This window comes from Diuraphis noxia, unplaced genomic scaffold (assembly GCF_037042655.1).
Source record: "Diuraphis noxia isolate RWA-SAM2 unplaced genomic scaffold, SU_Dnox_SAM2 contig0002, whole genome shotgun sequence".
NCBI classification, from domain to species: domain Eukaryota; kingdom Metazoa; phylum Arthropoda; class Insecta; order Hemiptera; family Aphididae; genus Diuraphis; species Diuraphis noxia.
Window position 1 is genome coordinate 57007942 of NW_028301712.1, and position 17222 is coordinate 57025163.

The window sequence follows — 17222 nt, forward strand, 5'->3', positions numbered from 1 at the left end:
TGGTTAACTTGGTACACTGTCTGGTTAGATATACAATTTATTTATTTAATGATTTAATAAAACGTAACAAATCAATCTACCAATCATTAGTAGGTAACTAAAACATGTTTAAGATACCATCAGCTTACTATTAATTTATTATATTTGTAGTGATTGTATATCCAACATACGTATACTCGGCATGACGGGTTTAAATATCTGGTGTTCCTACTTTCTTTCCGAAGTTTATTTTAATTTTATTGAATACCTACCTTTGTATAAAACTTAATTTACATGGTTGAAATAATGAAATGGTGTATGGATATTTTTTGGTCGATCATGAAGCTATAGGTATCGATTCAGAATATATCTCTAGGGTCCTTAATATCGACTCGGAACTCTTCCTCCAGATTCCGGAGTCATCACTATCAAAACTCGGCTGTTCTACATATCCGTGGCACACGTCATAAACTATTAGAGCAGCAGAATTCTAAAGCAGAGTATCTCTACTTTAAAAAGGTAGTCTTTTGTTTTATTTTTAAACATTATTATTTTAATATTAAACGTAAAGACTTAGGTAAATACGAAGATATATGTGAATAATTTATACGATGTATAAATCAATATTATTCATATATTTAATTAATATATTATTTATGTAATATATGTGGTACTACCTATATCTATTGGAATAATGATATTTACACAATATAACAGAAACAGTTGAAAATACAAATTGTCTTCACATTTTTATTTTTAAACAAGACGATTCATTAAGCATTATCTTTCAATGTTTTCCTTTAATAATGATTAATTAATTCAAATTCTGATTTCTGGAATTTTTAAATATACTTACTTAATGACTATATTTTAAAATTTTCGAGATTTTGTGACTATACTTAAGTCTTAAAGACTAGCTGTTGGAAAAATAAATTTCAAATCAGAATCTCTCTCCTTATTGTAAATAATTTAGTAGATAATGATTTTTAAAATGTTGATAATATACTATTAGTTCAAAATTTGAATGAGTGATTTCTCAGTTATTAAAATGTTTTTACTTGGTATTAATGTTTACAAATGGTATTACAAAAATATAAAACAGATAACTATTAAAAACTATACTCATTCAAATTTTGATTTTGATGCATAAAAATATTTAAAATGAATTTCTAATAAATAATTTTAAGTAGAATAGCTTTCATTTGAAAAAAATGTATAACTTTACAGGATATATCTTCAATTAGTAAGTACCTAATAGTAAAGAAAAAAAAATTGAAAGTACAGTTTTAAGTTGAAAATTATGAAAATTAGATTATGGGTAATTGAATTATGTGAGAAGAAAGTGGTTAAGAATGGTTAATAAACCTGTATAATATTATTATCGTAATTTTGTGATTATTTCTCTTTAAATCTTATTTATTAGAATTATTATCATTTTTACATAAAATGATATTTAGTGTTGGTATACTTCGATGTATGTCCTTCAGTAATCTAGGTACCTAATTCAAATAATTAGTCTAGTCATTTTGTTGTTATAATCACAACAATTCTGAGAAGTTTAACTAAATACGACCTTTTATCATTGGTTATCATTTGATTTCAAACACCAAAACATATCGTTTGAATATGTACGAAGTTAGCTAAAGCTTTATAATAATACAACTATTTTGGTAGAACAATTATTATTTAATATTTTTAATAAGTATTTCTACATAATTATTTCATTAAATAGACAATAACCATGTACAATACCTAATATTTTAATATAATCATAAAGTATTTTAATTATACATTATTGTATAATAGTATTTTTTTACATTTTGATTCATCTAAATCTATGATCAAATTTAAATGTGACACATTAAAAGAGTATCTAAACTAATAATCAATAATGACTTAGTTGAATTGATAAGACACGTTTATTGAAAGTGGTAACTGGTAGTCGAATTTATCAACATAAATAGTATTATATGTTTAATAATTGTTAAAGTAATTATTTAAGTAAATTTATTAATCACACAATGGATTAGCCGATTAGGTTGGAGGTATTGTAAAGCTTACCCTAGGTCTTCTTAATGTTTATAATGCAATTATTTTGTTTTCACATTAATCATTATGTATATCTAGGTTTCTAGGTATATGACTATATACGCTATACTAGTATACTCGTAGGTTTAAAAAAAAATATTTATCATTTAATAAAAACAAATTTGATATATTTTTATTTTCAGATTAAACTGTTCAGTTGGGGTTGGAAACTTATATTTTTGAAATTTTTTAATTAATATAAAGTACAGAAATACTGATTTTATAATAATGCGTATCCAAAACTTATTTAAAATTTAAACTACCCTGGTTTTCAAAAAATCGTTAACTTTGGCATATTAGGTACTACTGCAGTCGATAAATAGTTTCCTATACATTTTTATCTAGTTCCACTTTTATTTTATTTTCATTACCAATTATGTATAAAGTAATAATATTATTTTTTACCTAATTTTTGAGGAAACCGTATCACCTATGTAAAATATTTATAAACCTGTATAAAAAACACCAAAAATATATTAAGAATGATCAATCTAATGTCGATAATGGATTGAAACTATATAGAATGTTACCTACGGATATCATTAATCAAAAAATAACATTAAAATTCAACTTGTAACATTGAACAATTTTTATGATAAATATTTTCAACTAACTTATTTATGGTTATAAATATATTATATAATAAAATACTTAAACTGTTTTTCTGTGATAAGAAATACGTAAATGTCGAACGTAAATATTGGTGTCTAAATACAGAAAATTGGTTTTTTCTGTAATCTACAAATATTGTAATTTTGAATATTTTTTTATACATATCGATTCATTGTCATGAGTGTAACATATTTTAAATATTACTACTTGGATGATTTTTAGAGTATATGAGATTATATAATTTTTCGTTTGTGCCAATAAATTGTATATATCTATATTTTGTAATAAATTAGGTTACAGTTTTCACATTCCTCACAAAGTCATAACCTCTCCATATATTTAGTATAATATTCTTTAAAATCATAAATATTTTTAATTATATTATTTATTATTGTAATAATATGCTCAAGTTAAATTGTAAACAACTATATAATATCAGCGTTTTACAGTGTTAAAAAATACATAAACATGATAGTATTTAAAATGGCATTATACATATTACGTAAATAGGCACATTTTTTTTTTATTATAACAAATGCCTCGGCAGCTATGGTCCATTGGCTACAAAAAAAATTACATAGTATTTATGTAAACAATAGATAAGTTACATTAAATATGGTAGGTACATTATATTTATAATATATATCAAATTTTTTTTATGAAGTTCTGTATCCCTTAGGAATTTGAGAACATATCGATGTTGAGGTTTTCAGTAAGATGGTGAGTTAGATAAAAATAGGCACATTTGTTTAATACTTTAATGTATATAGATGGATTTACAAGTATTATTACTCCTGTTTTCTTCATTTAATAATGAACTGATTATAGTTTTGATTTTTTGAATATTGAAATATACTTACTAAAAGGTCATATTTTGTTGTCTCTGTCTTATAAACACGTAATATGATAAATTTTAGGCTCTGAATAATCGATTTAACTTAGCTATGTTTGATATTGGAGCAAATTTACCTATTGTTACAACATTTAGAAGTAAGAACATTATCTAGTGAACCTCATAGAATATTTTCTTTTAATTTGATTTCAAAACAAGTAATAAGTACCTACTTTAAAATTTACGAACAATTTAAATTGATCTATAACATATAAAAGACATTGTTTTTATATGCATTTATTATATTATGAGATTTAAAATAAAATTGAAGAACTTCACTATTTATATTAAAGATAACACGACTACAATATTTTGTATGTACGTTCATTTCAAAGTTTAAAACTTTGAAAGTGTAAAACAGATTATTAAAATTAGGAAATTTCAATTGAGTTTGTTTTTATACTAGCTATTTTGTTGGAACATTTTCATTTGATAGTTGTATACTATATTACTATGTAATATAAAATAATATAATGTTATTTTGATTAATATAAAAATTAAAGTTGCTATGTTTGTTCTTTGTACACTTTTAAAAACAGTTGGCAAATTACATAATTGTTTAAAATGTTGAATAGTTTAAGTTAAAGCATAAACACTTCAATGTATATGTAAAACATTTAAAATGTTAGCAAATAAAATTAGTTTAAACTTTTTTTAAATTAAAGCTTAAACTATTCAAATCCGAATTTTAAAAAGCCGGGTATAATCACTGCTATTTAATTTTACTGAGTTTAGTGTATGGCTATGGATTTAATTACATAAAGAAACACTTATGTTGCTTTAAAAACAGTTGTCAACAAATATATTCAACGTATAAAAAAATAAATAAATGGAAATTAAAAAAATTAAAAATTAGAAACAAATTCGAATAGTTATATACTATTAGTATCTATTCAAAAAGTTAGAATTCATTTTATTTTCCAAGCAATTAGAATATATTTGACTCATCTTATGGAATTTATGCAAAATTATTCAAACTCTTCAACGTTTAAGACAATTATTAAATATCCGATTGTTTTTGAAACGATAATCTTTAAGCGCATACAAAAACCAAAGTTGGCATCTTTTATTTTTTGTTATTGCTGGAACATAATATACGTATACTAACGTACAATAACTGATAAACGTACTAATATGATGTAGATTATAACATATACGCATAAAATACAATAAAAAAAAAAAAAATATTAGGTCGTATAAATTATTCGATATTAACCGTCTAATTTTTTACGGACTTTTATTGTAGTCAAATATACATTTGATTGTAGATTAAAATATACGACGCGTGTAATATGTACACGTGTATTATGTAGTAGGTAGGTAAATGTTTATATCGTGCAGAATATATTACTAATGTGAATACGAAAAGAAAACAGATGATACCGCCTGCGATTAAACACATCGGCTGACAGATAATTTATTATACTGCCGGCGTGGAAGTAAAATAATATTGTAAATATTCGATTGATCTGATAAAGAAGGGGAAAAAAATAATCAACCACCAAATTTATATAAAATATAATATAACGCTGCGGTCTTACGTACGGTGATGCATATGTATTCGTCGATTGCGGTTCGCGACAAACGCATGTGCAAGACAAACGGCCGCCGCCGGGTCCACGATAGTGTGCTTCTCTCTATTGGCAGCTTGATAACAGAACCGTCAGGGTACTTTGATGGGAACGGCGTCTCGACCGAATCATCGTTCCGTTGCTCGCACGAGTCCGTCGTCTACCCGCGCGAATTAATCGCGAGAAATTCTATAAGCCTATCCGACCGTAAAGTATAGGCAGGTACTCGATCATGTCTACGATATAATGGTAATAATATTCTTGTCAAAAATAAAAAATAAAAAATAAAAAACAATTACCGCTGAACTGGCACACGAAGAACAGCTGTTCAGCACTGGACGATGGTCGGAAAATAATTATGCGGTCCTTTTTCCGAAAGGTAGGTGGGACAGAGCTGATAATATTTATACTACTATTTATGATGCTCCTATTTCTTCCATCGGCGAAATTGTATACAAATAAAAATATCTGCTAAAATCATAATATGTTTGTAACAATATCGGAGAACCGTATTCTAGCCACTAAAAAATTGATATTATGTAAACCGAACGCGAAATTTTTTTAAATTATAGGCTTATAAACTCTACGTGGAATCTGGGTACAAACTATTTTAATTTTAAGGACTGTATAACATTATACAATGAGGATAACCCTATGAGAGGTTCGATTATCCTATCACCTCCTAATTGTATGTACTATTCCGTTTATGAAAATACTTCGATAGGAAAATACATGGGCACCGACCTATGAATTTGTTTTTTGTTTCAAAATAACAGTGATATAGTTATAAAATTATCATTGTTTTAGGTTGAAATTATTTATTTTATTTTTCATTTATATTTTATATAATTTCACCTTTTTTGATTTTTAACTGCGTGTTTTCCTGAAATTTATTCAGATTAAAGCAGTCAATGTTAACTACAATTTTTTTTTACTTTTAATAAATGTGTGTATGTGTGTGTGTGTGTGGGGGGGGGGGGGGATAACTACTTCAAAAATAAGAAAAAGTCAAGCAGTATATTATTTATCAATGATTTGTTGTCTCATTACATAATATGTCCTATATACATTTAAAGATTATGCAGCTAGGTAGTAAAACATAAGATTATTTCTTATTTATAAAAAAAAAATATTGTGTTGTTTATTATTATACCTATATTTGTGAAATCTTTGAAATTTTAATATTATTTCATTTTTAATTAGTATTATCATTGATTTAGAAATTAAAAAGCGAGAAAGTGGATGTCGCTCTGCTGTACATTAGGTTACAAGTGTGAAGTGGGTTACTGTAACAGATGGAATTAATTTTGAATCCAATGATATTATATCATTGTATACAAAAAATGATTCTGAGCGAAGACGGTTTATCTGTCTAGGATATATTATAGATGATTAAAAATTTTCAAACCTTAGATTTAAAATAAATTTTTTTTATGAATGTCTAGCTTAAAATAATTTGCAAATTTTCGTGATTTTTACGTATTTTGTCAAAATTTAAACTTTGAATGCTTATAAAAAAAAATTGTGGCAATGAATTTCTTTTATTTTTAAACTGCTATTGTAACAATAAATTAAGAGCCTTGTATTAAATTTTCAAGCTTTTTTGCCTAACAAATACATTTTTAATATTAATTTTAAAATAACTAATAATGATCGAAAATTTTAAATGCCTATGAATAGTTCAACTTAAGTCAAAAATTTTTGAAAATTGCATGGTGGATAGAATATACTTATTATAAACATTCGGTGAAAATTTCATGTATCTATGTTCATTTGTTTTAAAGTTACATCAAAAACCAAAATCGATTTTGTCGAAAACTGATTGTGCGTAAAATTTCCCGTTTTTGCCTTAATTTTTGGTTTGTTTTTCTCGATTATTTAAAAAAGTATTAAGAATTTTTTACTTTTGACCCCCCAAAATACCAAATAGATTTACTTTCTGATCGAACGAGGTACTGAAGTCAAAAATCGAAGCACTTTTACTGCCCTAAAACGTGATGACAGACACACAAAAAAAATAAACCACACATCACGGTAAAATCAATACATTCATCGCTCCGCTCAGAATCTAAAAATGTATAGGTTTCTACTATAGCTTTTTTTTATAGATTTCAGAGTATACCTAATATTTTAATTACAATCGATAATATAATGTAGTAATGATAATTGAAATCAAAAAATGTGTTTAATATCTTAAATTTTGAAACTGGTCTGACAGAGTGTGCTAAAATTAGAATACACCTCTTTTTTAGATTAAATTTTCAAGCGTAGTCATCTTAACATAATTCTAGTTCAAAAGAGAAAATACATTTTTAATATTGTGAAACAATAATTATTTATTTTTACAAAAGAATATAATTTATGTTAATGTATAAAGAATATGATTTTATATTTTGATGAAATATTTCTAAGACAGTAGTAAAATGTAGGTGCAATCTAACAGTTAACTTGACACAAACCATAAAAGTATGTGATTTTATATCTATATTTGGGTACATAATAAAATGTAACATTATTAATCATACATTTTAAAATATAGTTTTCTTTTATTGTAATGTAACGAATACTTAGGTGTACTATTTAATATGTTAGCATTAAGTATTGGGATTTTGTTTTTAAAATTTTACTGATACAAGAACAATTATTATTAACATTGAGACCTAATAACTTTTTTGTACATTCCTGTTCAATTCAAACAATTTATTTTCTATTTTATCTTAAAACAATATAAATACGAGCTTTAGTTCTGTGCAGTGTGACTATAATATTATAAAACCAATAACAGTTTTTACTTCTTTTGGTAAATGATTGTGAATAATACTCAATATTGTCGTCATATAATAATTGGATTATACTTATTTAAAGTTATCTGCAGTATTGCATTTTTAAATTTTAATGGAATGTAAATAACTTCCAAATTATTTTTGAAATTTTTCTTATATTTGAGAAGTATCACTGTAATAATAATTATACGTCACTTAGAATCTTAAAATAAATGTTTGCCATTTGAGTACGTCATAATATACAAATTTTAGGTATTTTATTGTTTTTATTGTATATCATTAATTTCATTTTGCAAAAGTCACGATTTTAAGTTTTGCACATTGATGATTCTTTTGGGAGATTCATCATCTAGGAATCTTAGGCTTAAGATTGCATAAAATGCCAGTGCTATTTAAAGTTATAATATTCGATCGTCCCATCATCTGATTTGTCAATACATAAAACTAATAATTTTTATGCATTTTAAAATCATATTTTATTTTGACATTTAAACTGTTTTTATTCAACTCTTATTATTGCTGCTATATTATAATGTATTAGAATAATTTTTTATATTCATTGTAAAACCAATATAAATTTGTTTTGTGAATTAAATTATTATTGGAAAATGTTTAATTGAATATGGAAATAAAAATTACGAAAATTGAATGACAATATAGTTATTAAGAATAAAACTAAATCATCTAGGTATATATCTATTTAGTAATAGATAATATTTTTTATTTTTTTTTTTTTATTGGTCTTGAAATTTATACAATTTCTGCTTCAACTACTAGGCCATTAGCATATCACTATAAACACAAATTAATTATACATATAATAAGGAACAGAGCAAAGAAATAAGAGAAAAAACAAAAAAATAATATAATATTTTTATATTGATTAAAATACTTAAAACAACATGTTTTGTTGTAAATATTTATTTGTATTTTCTATGAGATTTTAGTATATTACAAGTTGTTAAAGGTACTATAGTTTTGACCAAATTTTGGTATTTGACCAAATTACATAATGTACATACATTACATTAATTGTATCATTATATTCATTGGTGGTTTATATATATATATATAAATATTTATAAGTACTTAGAATGTTGATAAGTTTGAAGTTCAGGTTATGTAGTTTTTATAATTGGTATTTTTAGTAGTTGATAAATAATAAATAATACGATTTTGGATTTAATTAACTAAGCTTTCGATATTTTAGCCGGATAACTAAACCCGTATTTTGGTTCACATACAAAGTAAAAATATTTTTTTATAAATACTTTTCAGACTAACATAAAGTAAATAAAATAAAATGATACGTTCTTAATTTATACGCAGGAACAAAAATGATTTATTCCTATTAACAAAGAAAAAATGCGTTTAACTTTATCTTTGAAAATGTTTAGTCATTGTTAAAAAACTTGCTGTGTATATTATCCATATTTTCATATCTTTGTATTTTGAATGAAAACTTTTTTACTTGTACTAACAATGAATTCATTGTTTACTATATTTTTAATTTTCATTAAGTAATTATTCATTTAAATTTTAAATAATAGTAATAAGTTTGGTAATATACATTTTTTATTTAATTATTGACTGAATATTTAATTCATTTTTAAACATCATAGCCTTAAATATAATATGCATAGGTACAAGAAAAATATTTATTATTGATACAATTACCTGGTACAAGTTATACTTATGAACTTTAAAGGAGTTAAAAATCATAAATACTATACATTTCTTGTCACATATAGTTAAACTTAATATAGGTATTCAATTTCATGATGTAGGTATACTGCTCAAATTTATATTAATTTATCGAAAAACTGTTTTTGTTAAAAATATGACAATAATAATATAATATATTATTTTTTTGTCCACTTACGTATTATGTACAATATTGATTATTAGGTACGTTAGTCATAAATAAATACACATACCAGTGAATAGAATGTTAACATTTATGCTTTCTATTGAAATACGTTAAAATGAATAATTAAAAATGATAGGTATAGTTAGTAGTTAGGTACTAACTAAATATATGCGAATATTATTTATGATTTTTATTTTAATTAAATCGGTGTAAAAATATTTATTTTTTTTTTAAATTTAAATAAATATTTAAGTATAACAAATAAAAAAATATTTGTTTAATGTGTTATATTATTTTTGTAATAAAAATGATATAAATTATAATAATATGTAGTTAAATAAATTATAAATTAAGTTGGAATTAAAATATCAATAATTGCATGTCAAGTTAATATTTCAAAATTTGAAGCCAGTGAATTATTTAATGGATCAGTCTAAAATGGACATGACTGAACCTTTGTAATGAGAATAATGTTCAGCCAGTCGAAAACTCAATGTACGAAAATTTGATTAAACTGATTAACAGACCTGAAAACAAATCGAAGAGTTCGCTACAACAATAAGACATTATTATTATATATTTTAATAAAATAAGGCTATTTTTTTATTTATTTTTTTTTATTGACCTTTATAGCTTCGGCGACATGGGCCATTAGCTTTATACATAATTTACATTACACTATTACTTAAAACTTACATGTTTTAGGTGACAATTTAATTACAATAATAAGGGCTGTTGACTATATTTATTCTACTTAAATGTATTTATCTATTTTTTGGTTGTCCTGAGGAATGACATGATTTTTTCGGGTTGACAGTCGGGTCCGATTAATTCGTATAAGTTTGTTGGTATATTAGGTTTTTCTCTTTCTTCTTCATTATAAGGCTATTTATCGAAAAAAAAACTAAGGAATTTTATGCAATTCATGAATGTAACAAACCGATATTTCAGTTTATTTTTAATTTAACCTTCGTTACAATTGGACTTGTTCAAAACTGAATTCAAGTGAAACAAACATACAATTTTAGTCCTTATTTTGATATAAATATGTATGATATTAAATTAAATGCTTCGAAGTTTTATATGCTTTTACAAAATCTGAATCTGTTTTGATGCCGTTTATTTTATCTTTATTAGTATCATAATATTTATTTTTTCGCATGGATTCTGAATTAATTTCAAGACGGTATCTAAAATTAAATCCGTTCCCCAACAATTTAAGTTCATCGAATAAACGTTTTAATTCACGAAACCTGTAATACAACTTAAAATTGATAAAATTTGATGTATTGAATAATAATATTATGAATAACATTCGCGATATCGAATGTATATATTTTCCACGATATCAATATCATGGTCATTTATTGGTTTCATTCTCTATCATTCAGACCTTAAAGATACCTATAACCAATACATATATTATATGTTTCTATATTTTCTGAATAATATAATATAGTTATACTAATACTGCATAGTATATTATTATATTTATGAACAAAATTGAAAATATGTTTGACAATACTACATGTTTTGTTACTTAAAATAGTTTTGGACACTTACTTATATTCTGAAAATAAATATGTGATAATTTTAGGTATGTATATAATTTTTAGTTAGAGAAACTTGTGTTTAGAATTTATATTAATTTAATTTACTTACCTATATTTTTCAAGGGTTTAATATAACCTAAGGTATAGGGACTATTCAAAAAACTTTTAAATTATAAAATATGACGTTTGTTTACTTCATGGGAAGTACATATTGTTATAATTTAGTTTTTTAGTTAAGATTTCGAAAGACACCATGTAAGTAACTATAAGTAGAGTAAAGAAAATGTTTACTTTTGTATAACCGATGTAATAGTTTGTTACACACAAAATAGCCAATATAATATTTGTAGATGGTGAAGTTTGTTGACTTTTGTTATTATGAAATCTACTACTTGCAGTTATTCAAATTTATTTATCGTAAAAAAAAAAAAAAAATGATTTAATTAAAAGTATTTTGATAATTTATAAAAACAAAATTACGGAAGCCGACGAATGCCGTAAAAAATATGTTTTGTATAATTTGATTTATATTTGACGTTATAAAATAACATTTTCTTTAAAAACTATATAGCAATAGAATAAGAAAATTTTATTTTATTTTTAAATGTTAAAATACTGAAGATTTTTAGAGTTATATGAATGGCTTCATATTTTATAAAAACAATATTTTGTTTATTAATAAAAAAAGACATAAATATATTAATAAAATACGGAATTATGTATTTTTAAATAAAACACATTAATTTACATAAGCAGTTATAATTGATTGTAATATTATATCTACAGCCAAAGTGTATAAACCGAGTACGTGGTTTGGCGTGGCGCGTTGGCTGCTACCAATCGCGAAATACGACTGGGAGTAAGTAACGGCCACAGCTACTAGCTTTTGGATGGGTGACCACCCGGGTTCCTAGTAGTTAAAAACCTTGCCACACATACACGCGTGTTTGTTACCTATCGTAACAATCGTAAAAACAACCTACCGTACTAAAACCTTACCCCTACCACAGTTCATAATCCCAACAGCTAATGTCCTTAGTCGCTGGGCTTAAGATCAATAAAAAAAAAAACCGAGTACCTACAAAAAAAAAAAATATAAATTACTAAATTATACTAAGTTCGTAAAATTGCAGGATATATCGACGTATTTTTGGTTGTATTTTAGATTTAAACACGTCAATAATATTACGTTTGAAAAAAGTTTCCAAGTGGAGTTTGGCTTGTTAAGAATTTCTGAAACTTTCCAGAACTAAGCTGTTACCAATTGTATGTATAATTAATAAAAAGTAATTTCAGAGTACTACACCGACGGCAATGGTGTGGAACATATAATCTATCATGAGACTATATATTATGAAATGCTAGGATCACTATTTTCAAATTAAGAGTAATTATTTCAAAATAAAAACATAATTTATTATATACCTAATATAACAATAAAGTGCTATTATATTTTTTCATTTAATCATAAAACTAAAACAGGAAATTTAATTTTAAGATTTAATATAATAAAATTATAAAAAATATATTATTACATGTATAATTTTAATATTTATGACTTTCAATAATAAATGGAATCTCAAGCAAAGCTAGCACCATTTCAAAATTAAACAATAACTCTGGATTGTTTTTTTTTTTTTTTTTTTTAATTATATTATAAGCTTGGAAGCTTTAAAATCTAATTACTCCTCTATACATCTCTCATTTTAAATTTATAACTGTCATTTATAAAATGTTTAAATATATTTTTTTTTCATTGAATAGAAATAGGTAATTTATTTGCATAAAATAAACAATTTCTGTATTGTTATATATAGTAGAGAGCTATGAATAATGCTTATATGTATTAAAATTATTATTATTAGTCAATATTTTTATATTGAAATTATTTAAAATAACTTTTTATATTCAAGCGGATTTGTTTTCAATAAATAAAATGACGCTACAAAGGCTGGATATGACAAGTGGTTATTAAATTAATGTCAGACTTACAATTTGGCGTGTATTAAGTCAAATCTTCTATTGAATTATGTTATCCTTGATGTAGGATTGAAGGCAATTGGTATGTTTACTTTTATTTGGAAGAAAAAGTTAGAGTATATATTATACAGTTTCATAGATATATGCAAATCGGGTTCATTAATGTCTAATGATAATTTAGTTTTTAATTTTGGACAGACACACACATTGTATATTATACTTTATATTTATAGTAGGTATAGTATATATTTTGTACAATAAATGGAAAATATATCTGATCTATGGCTAAGTATTAATAATTATTTAAACGTAATATGTATAGTATATATATTTAATAGGATAACACTACTAACTTTTAGACAACTTAATTCAAATGTAAATTAACACTTTATAAGTATGATTATTATTAATATTAGTGATAAAGACTTAAAAATAAAAATAATTAATAACGTTAGTCGATCCTTAAAGGAAAAAATATTTTCAGTAGATCATAATCAAAATAAATGTGGTCATATCTGGTCTAGCTATATAATTTTATGTAAATATTGATTTATATACAAGTATAAAAAAAAATAACTGTATTTAGACCTAACCTGACCCAGGGGGTTTTGTAGAAATCTCTGGGGGACAAAGGGCATTATATGTTTTCGATGTGGTAAATGATGATAATTTACACTGTTCTCAATATAATTATAGATTGTATTTGAAGTACTGATATTATTCAAAATTTTCTTGAGAGAAGCTTAGTTAGGTGTTTTAATTATTAAATAATTATTTGATGGGGTAGAAGTAATACCTACAACAGGATTGTTGTATTCAATTGACACAAATACACAATGTCCGTGTTATTCGTGACCACTCATTGAATTTAACGCGGCTCCGTAATAGAAGAAAGACTAAATTCTTCCGGAAAAAAAACTGTTTTCTAGGAGAGAGAAGCATTAATTATAATTTAAAGAAACATACAATTTCATTTCATCCTGACGAGGAAGGTGAAGAATATATGTTGATAAATTTTGTTTTGGTATGTTATTCCGAAACATGATCCGATTCATTGTTTCATTATAGTATGTAATATTATTATACCATTATTATTTCGTCGGAAATATCACATAGCAATATGGCACCGTGACTTATGTGACAATGGTAACGAGCATGATACGTGCATACCAAATAAAGGACTGAGTGTATTACTTATTTTTAATATATGGTACAAAATATAATAATATTGTACATACTGTTAAAACGTACAATCAATATATATATATAGATAATTCACACATCAAAAGATAAGTTGTATTACTCATTTATATATTAACTAGCTGAAACCATGCACTTCGTAGCCATTAAAACCTACCTCTTATATGTCTCAAATTTGTTATTTGTGATTGTGCTAGCAGTATACTTATATATATATATATATATATACTATATAGATAGATAAAGGTTAAAATATACTAAGTAATAATCTTACAAAGATATTCAATTTAGTTTAGTGCCATGAACACAAATCATAAAAATAATAATAACAATTTAAGGGATAGTAATTTCTTTCACACTAATTATTATTATTGAAACTAACAGCAACCATCTATAAGCAAAGATTTCCAACGTAAATCTCAAAATGTCTGAGAACCTCCCGGAGTTGGGCATATCAAATTTTAACTTAGCCTATCTTCTGCTCATAGGTCTAATACATCCCTTAAATCAAATTTCGTTGCAATCAATCCAGCCGTCTAGGAATCCATAACGGCAAAAATATAGACAGAAATCCATTTTTATATAGATACTAGATAGAAAATAGAAGATAACAATTTCTGAATATGTATTTGTCGTCAAAGTTATAGCCTTTATGGTATATATTATATTATAGATGATATTATGCTTATTATGTTGTTGCTAAGATCAATATTAATACAAATTAGTCTGCAGTTTTTTGTTGCTTTTTTTTTATATAGCAGTTAATATTTTTGTGGCATGCATTTTGTATTATTTAAAGATATTTAAATTAATGCTCTGACATTAGTTTAAGTTACTTATTGGAGTATTGGACTGTGAGATTGTTATGGAATTACCATAATAATACCATTACATGGAAATAAATACGAGTAATAATTATTATTGTTATTAAGCTTAGCATAGAGCATTACGTTTTTGATTTATCTAATTATAATTATTACAAAACACATAATATAATGGAACATGCTAGATTATAATAGGAAGGAGGTGGGTATTACAATATTATGCCATTTGTCGTTCATTGATTTTAATAAGACAATAAATTAATTATTTTTTATTTTTAATCATATTGATATTATAAACTATTTGTATATAGGTATGTAGTATGTTTGTAACCACGAATTGTGTAGTATGATTTAAATGATATCACTGATATTTTTTTTTTATTTTGGACATTGTTCATTGAGAGAGATTTACATTTTATTTGTATGTGTAATATAATTTATATTACACAAATTACATAAAAATGGATATATGGTACACGGATGACAATCTATAAACGACTTGATAAACAGCTATTAGATATTAGAGTTAATTGAGTTAATTGGCCGTAACGATGAATTATATTAAGGGGGATAAGAGTTATAATTGGGTGATTTGACCAGTGATTCAGGAAGCTAAGAATTTTCTCTTTCTAATTACTGACATTTAATACGTGATTGACGATTGTAATATTTTGTCTATTTCATACTTTATGTATTGATATCAGATTAACTTAAATATATTGTAACACAAACATTTTCGATGTTATTATCTTAACTCAACATATAATAATTTTGTGGTTGATCACAAAATTGTGAATCTTTTCTGATCTTTACAAACGGTGGCTATAGAACTCTATTAGTTGGAGGCATTTCAGTATTTGATCTTTATAAGTTGTGACGGATCACGGATTGGAGCGAATGTTACAAATACAGACAGACGAATGTGAGATATTAGAAGACTGAAATGCATAAAAAATAAATTGCTGTATTGTAATTTAATGGTGTAAATTATAACAAAGTAGCAATTTTAAAGAAGTAGTAGTTAATACCCGTTTATCAAGCCAACCTATTTTGATCAGAAATGCAATTAAGTATGAATCAAAAACGTGCTTTCGTGATGATTTATCGTATTTCCATTAACTGACGACGGATCATTAATTTTACAAGAAATGTGAAATACGCCGTTGGATTAGCAATAGAATACGAGAGTATATAATATATACATTTGTAATTGAAATTGACGAATTTCGATTTCGATAAAAGTAAAAATATTGCAGACATTTTATTTTTATTTTTATGTTTATATTGACGGAATTCAGTAAGTCATAATCATAGAAATACTGTAGCAAAATAGAGTTTAAAAAGAAAATTAGTTTTTTTTTTTTTTTGATAAATGATTACAATATCTGGATAATGTCTAAACAATAGATTAAAGGCTTATAACTCTGTCTTCAGATGTAGTAAAATGATTTAAACTTTGAATTGTAAAAAAAAGAGGATGGCCGCCGCCTTTTGTACAGTAGGCGTCGAGTATACCTCGTAATGAAGTTATTCTAATGGATATTATGTTAAATTTGAATTTAATGATAAATCATTGCATACAAAAAAATAAAAAAAATTCTTAGCGAAGTCAGAGTAAATAAATATTATATCAATACTAGGTAAATATTATAGTAATTTATTTTACAACAAAACGCCATTGTGTATATAAAAATATATGCAAAAGTTTCGATTCTCCACTAAAATATTTTTTTTAAATCAATAAAAACTAGAATCTTTATTTTTCGTTTATAATTATTGAATTTTTAAAAATGTTAACTTAAAATGACTATACAATTTTTTATGTTTTAGGTTTTTTGAATGTAGTATGAAACGCTTATAATGAACCTTG

At 24.6% G+C, this 17222-nt stretch overlaps 1 protein-coding gene across 3 annotated transcripts in view; it reads left to right on the forward strand.

Annotated features, from left to right (window-relative positions):
• AkhR (Adipokinetic hormone receptor) overlaps positions 1-17222 on the forward strand; it is a 99484-nt gene that overhangs the window by 11055 nt on the left and 71207 nt on the right. Inside the window, exon 1 of one of the 3 annotated variants that reach the window (XM_015524327.2) lies at positions 5245-5521. The exons of the other annotated variants lie outside the window; for them this stretch is intronic. The gene's annotated coding sequence lies outside the window, so the exon portion shown is untranslated. Of the gene's footprint in view, positions 1-5244; positions 5522-17222 lie in introns of those variants that run through there. 3 annotated transcript variants of the gene reach the window in all.